This window comes from Bactrocera dorsalis, chromosome 2 (genome assembly GCF_023373825.1).
Source record: "Bactrocera dorsalis isolate Fly_Bdor chromosome 2, ASM2337382v1, whole genome shotgun sequence".
Classification (NCBI taxonomy): domain Eukaryota; kingdom Metazoa; phylum Arthropoda; class Insecta; order Diptera; family Tephritidae; genus Bactrocera; species Bactrocera dorsalis.
Window position 1 is genome coordinate 54,887,991 of NC_064304.1, and position 12,274 is coordinate 54,900,264.

Consider the following 12,274-nt stretch of genomic DNA (forward strand, 5'->3'; position numbering starts at 1 on the left):
ACACAGGTGTCGATTTTGCTGGGCCTTTTCAAATAAAGGCGTCCATGCTAAGATCTCCCACTCTCATGAAAGGCATGTGGCTGTCTTTGTATGTTTCGCGACAAAGCCAGTACACCTTGAGCTGTGTACTAATCTGACGACGGAGGCTTTTCTCGCCGCATTTGCTCGCTTCGTCGCTCGAACCTCCAAGCGCTCCTCATATGGGTGGTTTATGGGAGTCAGTTGTAAAGAGCTTCAAATCTCATTTCAAGAAGCTAGCCGGCAGCTATAAATTAGCTAAAATTGAAGCCGTTCTCAACTCACGGCCGCTCACAGCACTATCTCAAGATCCCTCCGACTTCACAGCCCTAACTCCAGGGCATTTCCTAAAAGGAGCACCCATTCTGGCCACACTTGAGCCAGGCGTAGAATCGCTATCCTTATTAAATAGATTGGAAAGAATTAAAATTCTCCATCATAATTTCAGTAGCCGATGGAAAGAAGACTATATAAAGGACCTCCACAAGAGGTACCGATGGAAAAATACGGAAAATGCGCCAAAAGTTGGAGATTGTGTCCTGATTCACGATGATTGCCTGCCACCTACCGAATGGCGGCAGGGCCGTATAGAGAAGCTGTATCCAGGCTCCGACGGTCATTTACGCGTAGTCGATCTCCGTACGCAATCCGAAAAGCTAACAAGACCGCTAGTCAAACTATGCTTCTTACCGATCGCCGATAATCGCGAAACAAAAACCCATAAACCGCTAAAATAAACTGAATATAAAAAAAATAAAATAAAATTTATATAAATATATATATATTTATATTTAAAATAACACCCGAAACAACAAAAGTAGTCGATTAACCTAACGACCCACTCATGCCGCATAACGTGGCAGCCATGCCCATATGTCCTATATGCAACCAAATTCTAATTGAAATAACACTCTTCCAAACAGATCAAAATGGATGCAAACATGCCAGCAGCCCCGACACCAACCACTCGCGCCCGCGTCCGCGCCGCACCTCAGGCCTCACGCACACTCACCTCGACATCAACACCACCTATACACAAGTCAGTACCGATTCGATCGCCTTTGCATCAAGTTTGCTTTCCCGCCACCGCTACGCAGCTTTCCATCGTGAAATATTAAAGTTTATTCTAAAATTGAAGTTCCGTATACTAAGTGAATTTAAGTATATTGTAAAGGAAAAAGAAACCCCCACTAATAGAGTGTTCGACTCATATTGTTAAAAATTATACTAAGTGAATTTATATTATAAAAGAAAAAGAAACCCGCACTAATAGAGTGTTCAACTCATATTGTTAAAAATTATACCAAGTGAATTTACATAATAAAAGAAAAGGAAACCCCAACTAATCGAGTGTGCCATTTATATTGTTAAAACCAAATATACTAGTACCAACAAGTGGTGCATTACGAGAGTTTTATTTTCAAACACCTAAAGCGCTTAAGTGGTAAGTGAAGCGGGCAGTGTCCTCAACATTACAAGAGTATGAAATGTTCGATTCGGTTCTCTTTGGATCTGTTCATTCATCAGCGACCTCTTCCCGGCGCTCCAAAAACGCCTGGTGCTTACCACTTCTTGCTGCTTGATCATATCAAACGCCTCTGCCGCGGATTTACCGAGTTTCAGAAATAATTTATTCGCGCCACCACAACCACCAAAATACGTCGGGCGAAAATGTTTGTCCTGACTCTCCAGATGCTCAGAGACAACTGACCAGCCGCTCGTTCGTTAGCTAGCAACGCCCTCTACTGAATCCAGTCCGTACGCGCACACTCCGAGGTACAGTCGCAGCGGAAGAAAATCAGTCCTATTACTTTCCGGACAAACATTGTACAATTATTTTCATTGAGAGTTATATTCATAAATTAAAGAAAATGTCGCGAGTGTATTTGAGTAACATCAAAACTCACTGCAAATTAGTGCAATTTTCCAATCACAACTTTAAAATTGATTAGGTAATTAGATTGCAGATGGACTGAGTCGGCGTTGCCACACCCAAAAAGCGACGTAAGTATGTGTCTTCTTTTTCTAATTTATTGGCGTAAGAACCGCTTACGCGCTTATTGCCGCATTTAAACAGCACGCCAGTGGTTCTTCCTTTTCGCTTTATGGCGCCAATCGGATATTCCGTCTGGTTTCCTTTTCCTCTGCTTCCACCGAAGGGTAGTGTGTTGAATACTCTCAAATATGGAGTGTTTTTATCCATTCGGATTTGGTCCCATTTGCTTCCCCTCTTTCACCAATCTAGAGAAAGCAGAACTAACGACGCGGTTGTAAGTGCAATGATATCGATGTCATCGGCGTACGCTAGAAGTTGTTCACTCTTGTAGAATATTGTAACTTCTTCATTCAGCGCTGCAGTAGTAGAATGAAGAATTTTGGTATTGCCCAACGTCAGTTCTTCAGATGGGTAATTGCTATTCCAACTTTTTCATGGGGATATTATTCTTTCACTTCGGTCTATTACAATATAATATCACCAACCAGGTCTTTTCGATCCGGAGCCAGGTAGATTGGTGAATTTTCTTATGCTAAGATCTAGAACTACAGATAACTATATTTAGCGCCCCGGCGAAATCGTGGATTTGTGGATGTTTCATCATGGAGGCTGAATTTACCGACCGTTGTGCAAAAGAAAGCTTTTCTGCCCATGATGTTGACATTGTGAAGGTGGCAGTTCTCATAGTGACATCTTTTTCACATTGTCCTTCTCTTCCTTCAGAACGTTGGCGCAAATCAGCGATTTTTTGAAGAACTTCGGTTTGATGCGGATTGTGGCCAGACGTTCGTCGATCGGTGTGAATGCCAGGACTCGCCGACGAAGTCTCTCTCCCACCATGAATCCCACACCGAATTTGGGCTCCTTTACATGGCCACTGTAATAAAGCCACAAGGACCTACTCGGCTCAGCCCTTGTCCCGTACATCGCAAGAGTCGTCATCAAAAGGGGGCTGCTCAACCGAGGCTGTTTTCTTCTTTGCCTTGGTAGTGTTTTTAGTGTTATAACTTGTTTTTTCTTCTTGATCTAGCTTCGGATTTTTTGTGTACCAGTATAATTGTTATATAAATATTAAAAACGTTTTATATCTGTGAAGGTTTTTAATACAGTATGTATATTTACAATTATACATTTCTGTTTACTTTAAGACAACCGTAGCATAGAATAGCCCTTCAAAACATATCCAAATTTAGTAGAGGATGGTGTCATGTGTAAAAGTTCACGTAAGTGAAGAAAGTGGCCAGAAAAGATCTTTTTAAACATGCCTCAAGCAGCTCACGTCTCCCGTTACATTGCGCTCTCATAAGATAAAATTCACTAATTGCGCTCTTAGCGTTTGTATTATATTTGTGTGCTTAGCCATTCTCAATCAATAATGCTATGCCGCGCAAATACATTTTTACTTGATTTCTTATTTTTTTGAAAATGTGTGTCCCCTTTCCATAGCGCGTACTATAATATTATTCTAATTTCCAGAAACAACTTAGATCTTTAAAATTTAACAAAACAATTTTAGAAAAAAACTCAATTCTTTGAATATTTTGGTAAAACAATCAAACTGAAAATATCACAAATCATATATTTATATAAGAATTTTCATTAAATGGAACTGCAATATCTTTAAACAAAATATTTTTTATGGTCACAAGTAAGTATCTTTTCATTTTTATATACATACTAGCTGACCCCGCCTACGTTGTCCTGCGTGAAATTATGTGTTTTGAAATGAAAAGAAAGTTCAATTTACGTTGTGTTAAAAATCTTTTATTTTCGATTTTTCTAAATTTTCTATATGTAACGCAGCTTGATAAACAACATTTTTTGGTTTCTATTCCGGAGCGTAAATGTACAGAGAAGATGGTTTTCCAACTCGGGAACACGACACGTATAACTGGCACGCACTCATGCAATCGTAGTTACGATAATTTGGCAAATTTGGCATAAACATTCGTGATGAGTTCATATTTCGTTGAAGTGAATTGACAAAAGTCAGGTGGAATTGATATCAAACCTTCTTCTTCTTCTTTACTGGCGTAGACACCGCTTATGCGATTATAGCCGAGTCAACAACAGCGCGCCAGTCGTTTCTTCTCTTCGCTATGTGGCGCCAATTGGATATTCCAAGCGAAGCCAGGTCCTTCTCCACTTGGTCCTTCCAACGGAGTGGAGGTCTTCCTCTTCCTCTGCTTCCTGCGGCGGGTACTGCGTCGAATACTTTCAGAACTGGAGTGTTTTCATCAATCCGTACAACATGACCTAGCCAGTGTAGCCGCTGTCTTTTAATTCGCTGAACTATGTCAATGTCGTCGTATATCTCATACAGCTCATCGTTCCATCGAATGCGATATTCGCCATGACCAACGCGCAAAGGACCATAAATCTTTCGCAGAACTTTTCTCTCGAAAACTCACAACGTCGACTCATCGGTTGTTGTCATCGTCCAAGTCTCTGCACCATATAGCAGGACGGGAATTATGAGCGACTTATAGAGTTTGGCTTTTGTTCGTCGAGAGAGGACTTTACTTTTCAATTGCCTACTCAGTCCGAAGTAGCACCTGCTGGCAAGAGTAATCCTGCGTTGGATTTCCAGGCTGACATTGTTGGTGGTGTTAATGCTGGTTCCTAAATAGACGAAATTATCTACAACTTCACTGTGAACAGTGGCGTGAGAACCAAAGCGCGAGTGTGACGACTGTTTGTTTGATGACAGGAGATATTTCGTCTTGCCCTCGTTCACTGCCAGACCCATTTGCGTTGCTTCCTTGTTCAGACTGGAGAAAGCAGAACTAACGGCGCGGGTGTTGAGGCCGATGATATCAATATCGTTATAAAAGGTTGTACCTGCTCGATTAAGCTATGCAGCTCGAATAAGTTTCTCGCCTTGTCTGAAACCTCGTTTCGTATCGAACGGCCCGGAGAGGTCCTTCTCGATCCTGACGGAGCTTTTGGTGCTGCTCAAGGTCAGTTTACACAGCCGAATCAGTTTTGCGGGGATACCAAATTCAGACATTGCGGCATAAAGGTAGCTCCTTTTCGTGCTATCGAAAGCAGCTTTGAAATCGACGAAGAGGTGGTGGGTGTCGATTCTCCTTTACCAGGTCTAAAGCCACACTGATAAGGTCCAAGCACTTTGTTGACGGTGGGCTTTAACCTTTCACACAAGACGCTCGATAGAACCTTATATGCGATGTTGAGCAGGCTGATTCCACGGTAGTTGGCGCAAATTGTGGGGTCTCCTTTTTTATGGATTGGGCATAGCACACTTAAATTCCAATCGTTGGGCATACTTTCGTTCGACCATATTTTGCAAAGAAGCTGATGCATGCACCGTATCAGCTCTTCGCCGCCGTGTTTGAATAGCTCGGCCAGCAATCCATCGGCCCCTGCCGCTTTGTTGTTTTTCAGGCGGGCAATTGCTATTCGAACTTCTTCATGGTCGGGCAATGGAACGTCTGCTCCATCGTCATCGATTGGGGTATCGGGTTCGCATTCTCCTGGTATTGTGCGTTCACTGCCATTCAGCAGGCTGGAGAAGTGTTCCCTCCATAATTTAAGTATGCTCTGGACATCGGTGGCTAGATCAACTTGGGGGTTCTACAAGAGTATGCTCCGGTCTTGAAACCTTCTGTAAGCCGCCGCATCTTTTCGTAGAATTTTCGAGCATTACCCCTGTCGGCCAACTTTTCAAGATCTTCGTACTCACGCATTTCGGCCTCTTTCTTTTTCTGTTTACAAATGCGTCTCGCTTCCCTCTTCAACTCTCAGTATCTATCCCATCCCGCACGTGTTGCGGTCGATCGTAACGTTGCGAGGTAGGCAGCCTGTTTTCTCTCCGCTGCGACACGGCACTCCTCGTCGTACCAGCTGTTCTTTTGCACTTTCCGAAAACCAACGGTTTCGGTTGCAGCTGTACGTAAGGAGTTTGAAATGCCGTGCCACAGTTCCCTTACACCGAGTTGTTGACGAGTGCTCTCAGAGAGCAGGAGTGCAAGCCGAGTAGAAAATCGTTCGGCTGTCTGTTGTGATTGCAGCTTCTCCACGTCGAACCTTCCTTGTGTTTGTTGGCGTGCGTTTTTTGTTGCACAGAGGCGGGTGCGAATTTTGGCTGCAAGAATATAGTGGTCCGAGTCGATGTTAGGACTTCGGAGCGCACGCACATCTAAAACACTGGAGACGTGTCTTCCGTCTATCACAGCATGATCGATCTGGTTGGTAGTTTTTCGATCCGGAGACAGCCAGGTAGCTTGATGAATTTTTCTATGCTGGAATCTAGTACTACAGATAACCATATTTGGGCCCCCGGCGAAGTCGATGAGCCTCAACCCATTTGGGGATGTTGTCTCGTGGAGGCTGAATTTACCGACCGTAGTGCCAAAGATACCTTCTTTGCTCACTCTGGCGTTAAAGTCGCCAAGTACGATTTTGACATCATGGCGGGGGCATCTCTCATAAGTGCGCTCCAAACACACATAAAAGGCATCTTTGGTCACATCGTCCTTCTCTTGCGTCGGGGCATGGGCGCAAATCAGCGATATGTTGAAGAACCTCGCTTTGATGCGGATTGTGGCTAGACGTTCATACACCGCAGTGAATGATAGTACTCGGAGACGGAGTCTCTCTCCCACCACGAATCCCACACCAAACTTGCGCTCCTTTATAAGGCCACTATACTAAATGCCACAAGGACCTACTCGTATCTGTCCTTGTCCCGTCCATCGCATTTCTTGGACGGCGGTGATGTCAGCCTTTATTTTCACGAGGATATCAACCAGCTGGGCAGCGGCACCTTCCCAATTTAGGGACCAGACATTCCAGGTGCATGCCCTCTAATCATAATCCTTTATTCGCTTGCCATGGTCATCATCAAAAGGGGGGTCTCTCATCCGAGGCTGATTGCTACTTTTCATTTGGAGTGTTTTTTTACGTGGCGGGTCCCAAAGCTAGCGCACAACCCTGCGGAGGGGATGTTTCGCCTTCTCACTTTAGCTCGCCTTCAAACGGATGTTCATAGGCTACCCAGAGGATACTTGGCCAAAGACCGGAAGTCGTGAGCTGCTTGAGTCATGTGTAAAAGAATCGTTTCTGGCCACTCCCAAGTGAATGGCGATCAGAGAACTTTCCTCACTTGCGTGAACTTCTACACATGACTCCATCCTCCCACCCAAACCACTGGAACCGAAATTTGCCTATTTCCACTTCTTATCAAATACGATGTAAAATGTCTTCGGCAATGTAATTTTGTTCGTATTCCAAAATGGACGCGGATTTGAAGTGACCATTGCGAAAAGTGTGTCGAATCGTTTGACTACATTTATTATCATGTTCCAGCAATTGTAATTGCTTGCATGCTTTTCAAAAAGTTACACACACTCTACCAGTGCGCAATGACTCAAATGAAATTGAACCACGTACATTTATCAATAGCAACCGAAGGTATTAGCAATCGTCGTTTTTCGGGTGGATTGTGTAAATTCGTCCTAAGGAATTAGTTGAGAACACACCTGGATGTCAATCTACTCGTTGGCCTTGCTTTCTGCATAACTGTTTCTTCGACGATGCATTTCATGTATAAAATCAAGGCATTTCCGAATAGAGCAATGTTCTCGCAAACGAATCACTGACGCAAGTTGAGAAAAAACTTGTCAATGTCAATGTTGTTGGAAGTGTTTCCGCTGGCTGTACTGTGTTCTCTGGGTTGAAAAACACTCTTTAGCCCTTCTCCAAATGAACTGCGAGACGTACAACAGTCGAAAGACGTTCATGAATTGCAAAAGTAAATACCCTACAAAGCGCTTTATTGCAGTTCACGTATCGACCGTATCGTTCAAGACCAATAACCGCCATATTGGTTCCTTTGGTGACGTACTTACAAACGTATTTTATAGATTACACCAAACTGCAATACTAAACATTGATATAAGTTTTGAATGTGAATTAGACAACAGTGGAGAATATAGTACGATCCATATGTTGTCAACTTCGATATTCACTACTCTAAGTTGTATAGTCGTCTGATGAGCTACGACGATAGAGTGGATATCCATCATTTCCAGTTTGCGATTCCAAAAGAAAAGCAAGTGGAGCATAGAGTTTCGTGCATTTATTGCTAGACGTACAAACCGAAGTGGAATTGTGATGTCCGCAAGGTCCATGAACCATATTGGTTTTCATCACTTCGTTTAATACTGGATCTTTCTCTGCATCAGGAATTTCCGTAGAAATGATTTCATCAATTTGATCTGGTGGAACCACTATCCACCATCCAAAGAAGAACATCGTAACTGTTGTTTGAAAAGTCGTGCTGTGACAACGTGACGATCGCTTGCTGATTGACCCCGATCCATAATTACACACGTATGTCATCGGATCCTGGGAGTACTCGTTCATGTGCCTTGGCGTTGATGGCAAAAAGAACACCGACCGATATAAGCGGGACCTCTTCGTGGCTTCGTAACAAATTTCAATCTGTAATTGATCACTTCGTTTGAAACACACATAAAGTTTTCATTTAATAATTTTCAAAATTTGTTTTTTTTAAATAGCCGGAATAAAAGAGCAAGCGACCGAAATTGAGCGATTCAAATAATTTACAAACCAAAATATTGAAAAACAAAAGAAAAAATAATTGTATGAAAAAAGTCAATTTTTGGAAATTTCCAATTTTTCGACTTTTTCTTATGAAAAGTTTTTTTTTTTATTTCTGAACCTTTCCAGATCCACAGCGAACAACTTCTGAAAATTTCATGAAAATTGGTTTCGCCGTTCTGAAGCCTTAGCGTTACTAACAAACAAACATTCATTTTTACTTAGTATATACAAAATAAAACTTTTGTATGGGAATGCCTTGCGTGTGTATGTATAAAAGCTCACAACTTGAGAAAAGTTTTCCTATTTGTAGCTAAAATGAATTTTTACAACTGGCATCACCACCATACAGTGGTGTGAACAAAATAGAAACAACCATAAGGTTTTGTGAAGTTTTAAAATGTACTGTTTTCTTATTAAATAAAATTGTTTTTAGATACACAACTGTACAATTCCGATATAAAGTAAACTTTGGCTCTTTAATTTGTGTACAATGTTAGTGCTGCCGCAACCGCAACAATTTAAACAAAGTGGTGGTTAATTTTCGCAAAATTGGCAGATCGTTGTAACTTTTTTAATTCTCTTTTCAGCAAAACCTTTGCCTCGTTGAGCAGATAATTAGTGGTTTCACATGGTTTCATAATGTTATAAGTTATAACGATCCGAAAACATATAATTGAAAATTGTAATTGTGTAAACTCATTTTTGTATGTACTCCAACAACAATTTTTTTAAACAATTGTAAAAATTTATAGTTTTATGATTTTACGATGCTTTTTGACAAGTTGTGAGTACCCCAAATGTTTTATAACATTCATGACATCGTTTTCCTGACTTTCTTGCTCAGGAATATTTCTGAAGAAAATGTATTGTTCTTCTGGGTGCTTTCGGCTCTGTAGGCATTTCATCCAGGAGCCAATTTATAATACTTTCTCTAAATTTTAAAACGTCGTACAGCTTGGTACCCCACTTCTTATGAATGTACCATGCATTTACAATTGACGTTTCGCTCTCCGCGCGAACTCTGACATTTACCTTAGCGACGATGGTAAAAGAAAAAAATCATAAATTGAACAACTTTCTTATGTTCCTTCTGGAAGGAAAAAGTTACAACACTGCAAACTCGCAAAACATAGAAAGAAGTGACAAAATTGGCAACAAAATTCTAGCTGATTTAATATACACATGTACATATTTCCTGTGACAATCAGCGATCGTGCGTTTGTTTCTTTTGACACAGTTCGGAACCTTTGTACATATCGTCACCTGAAATGCAAAATAAAGTAACATCACTTTTCGTAGGTTTACAGGAAAAGAAAAAAAACCGTATAAAAAGAAAACCACTTGAGATATTAAAACAAATTTTTCAAATCCCTATTAGCATGAAACTATAAATATATGTATTTATATAAAAAATAAAGTAAATTTTATAGTAGATGTCTTCCAAATCCAAATTTAAATAATTATTAAAAATTTGAATATACATAAATATTTTTTTTAGTTTTAAATAAAAAGGTCGCAAGTTTTTCATATTTCATGTAATTTTTATACTAAGTATTAAAAAAATTAAATTATATCAAGCCCAAAAATGAAGATAATGTTTAATTATTATTATTTAAATAATTAATTATTCAAATAATATATTGTCATAAATAATGACAGTCTGCTGGAATCACAGCTTTTAGGTCCTGCAGATGTTGCCATTTCTTCTTGGTTATCGTTAAACTTTGCGGGTGCAAAAGATTACGTTGCTGAATTCTTAAAAAACACGGATCTAAATACTCGCAAATCCTCACTCATCTCGACTTAACACGTTCGCGGACGTGAATGCTATAGCATTCATTTTCATACTGATGCAAAATGACGTGAATGCTATAGCATTCAAATTTTAGAGCCAATTTTTATTCATTTAATTTTATACAATCTTAAGTTTTTGTAATTAATACACATTTCAAAATAATGACCAATTGGTTCATTAGATACTTTCATATTATTTTATCTTTTTTCAGTGTATTTACAAATTCATTCACGTCATTCTGGTTGAAAAATATTGTCTATATCGTCGTGGATGCTATAGCATTCATTGTATATAACGGTTAAAATACGATGTTCTGACTACTCTTATAATATATGTCTAATTAGATTTCGGATATTACAACTAGTTTCAAAAATAATTGCCTGTATATTTTTGCAGCTCCCTAAAATTTTTTGCGTCCGCGAACGTGTTAATACCGGATCACTTGGATCATGGAGTCGCTAAACCGAACTCTGGCGACTCCTTCTCTACCCATAGGGTGGAGGGGTCTTTTGTCAGGAGCTCTCTATCAACTCCAGTGTCAGACTTCCCGACTATTGCAGTGTCTTTCAGGCCGAGGTTGCAGCCATTAAGTTAACAGTACATTTACTGCTACGGAGTACAGCTACAGAGAAGTGAGCGCAGAGCGACGATAGTAGCCTTGAACTCACTAACAGTGCATTTAGGGCTGGTCAAAGAGTGTCTAACCTCACTATCAATAGCATCGAGTGCTTTTGTGATAGGACTGGTATGAGTGCCAGGCCACAGCGGTATCGCAGAAAACTGTATAGGTAATGAGCTGGTAAGAAAAGGCACCGTAGAACCGCTGTCGGTAGAATGATAGCGGATAGGTGCTCCAGTATCCTCTTGTGTTCTACTACTGAATAGTTGGACATCGCGGAAGCTTGATCAACCCTAAGCCACCATTGGAACATACGCTATCGCAAAAGTCTTTTGTCCAAGAGTGCTAGCCTCTCCCTGATTTTGGGGCTATTAACAGGCCATTACCCTATTGGCGTCCACGCAGTCCTACCAAACGCCATCTGTAAAAGCAATATATAAGAAAATGAGGCGGAAACAACTCAACACTTCCTTCTTGAGCGCATATCTTCAGGCATTCCACCGAGCTGGTGGAATAGGAAATTAAGCGCTTGTGCAAATTAGTATTGACTACTAAGCGTTTTGCTAATTTAAAGTTCCAACACAGGAGTTCTTCTTTTCTATGGCCTAACAAAGGACTACCACGTGTGGTTTTTGATCAGCCATTTAACCTAACCTCAACAAAACACATTGAACATAACCAATAAAAATAAACAATAAATCAAAGATAACTTCGTGATAAAAAATTTTTTTACATGAGTGATGAGACATTATTTTGTTTACCGAAATCAGGCATTTTATAATACGTTTTTCTGAATTTTCAATATAGCTTGGGCATTTCTGATCGCAGAAGCTTAAAGTTTCTGGCACATATATGTAATATAATAGATGAATCGCAGGCAATAAAAAACTCAATTTTGAATTTTTTTATGATACGTTATTTTGCATATTAGAGTATTATGTATGTAGCTCGTATTTGCTTTCTTAAACAGACAAAAGTGTCAAAGATATAATATGTATAATACATATATCTGTCCTATGTAAGCATCTGCTTGTCAATTTATGCGCAAGAAAAAAAGTTAATAAAAAATAATGTGAATCTGGGAACATCCTTCATCTTTACTGATGTAGAAACCGATTACGCGATTATAGCCGAGTTAACAACAGCGCGCCAGTCGTTTCTTTTTTTCGCAAGGTGGCGCCCATTGGAGACTCCAAGCGAAGCCATGTCCTTATCCACTTGGTCTTTTCAACGGAGTGGAAGTCCTCCTCTTCCTCTG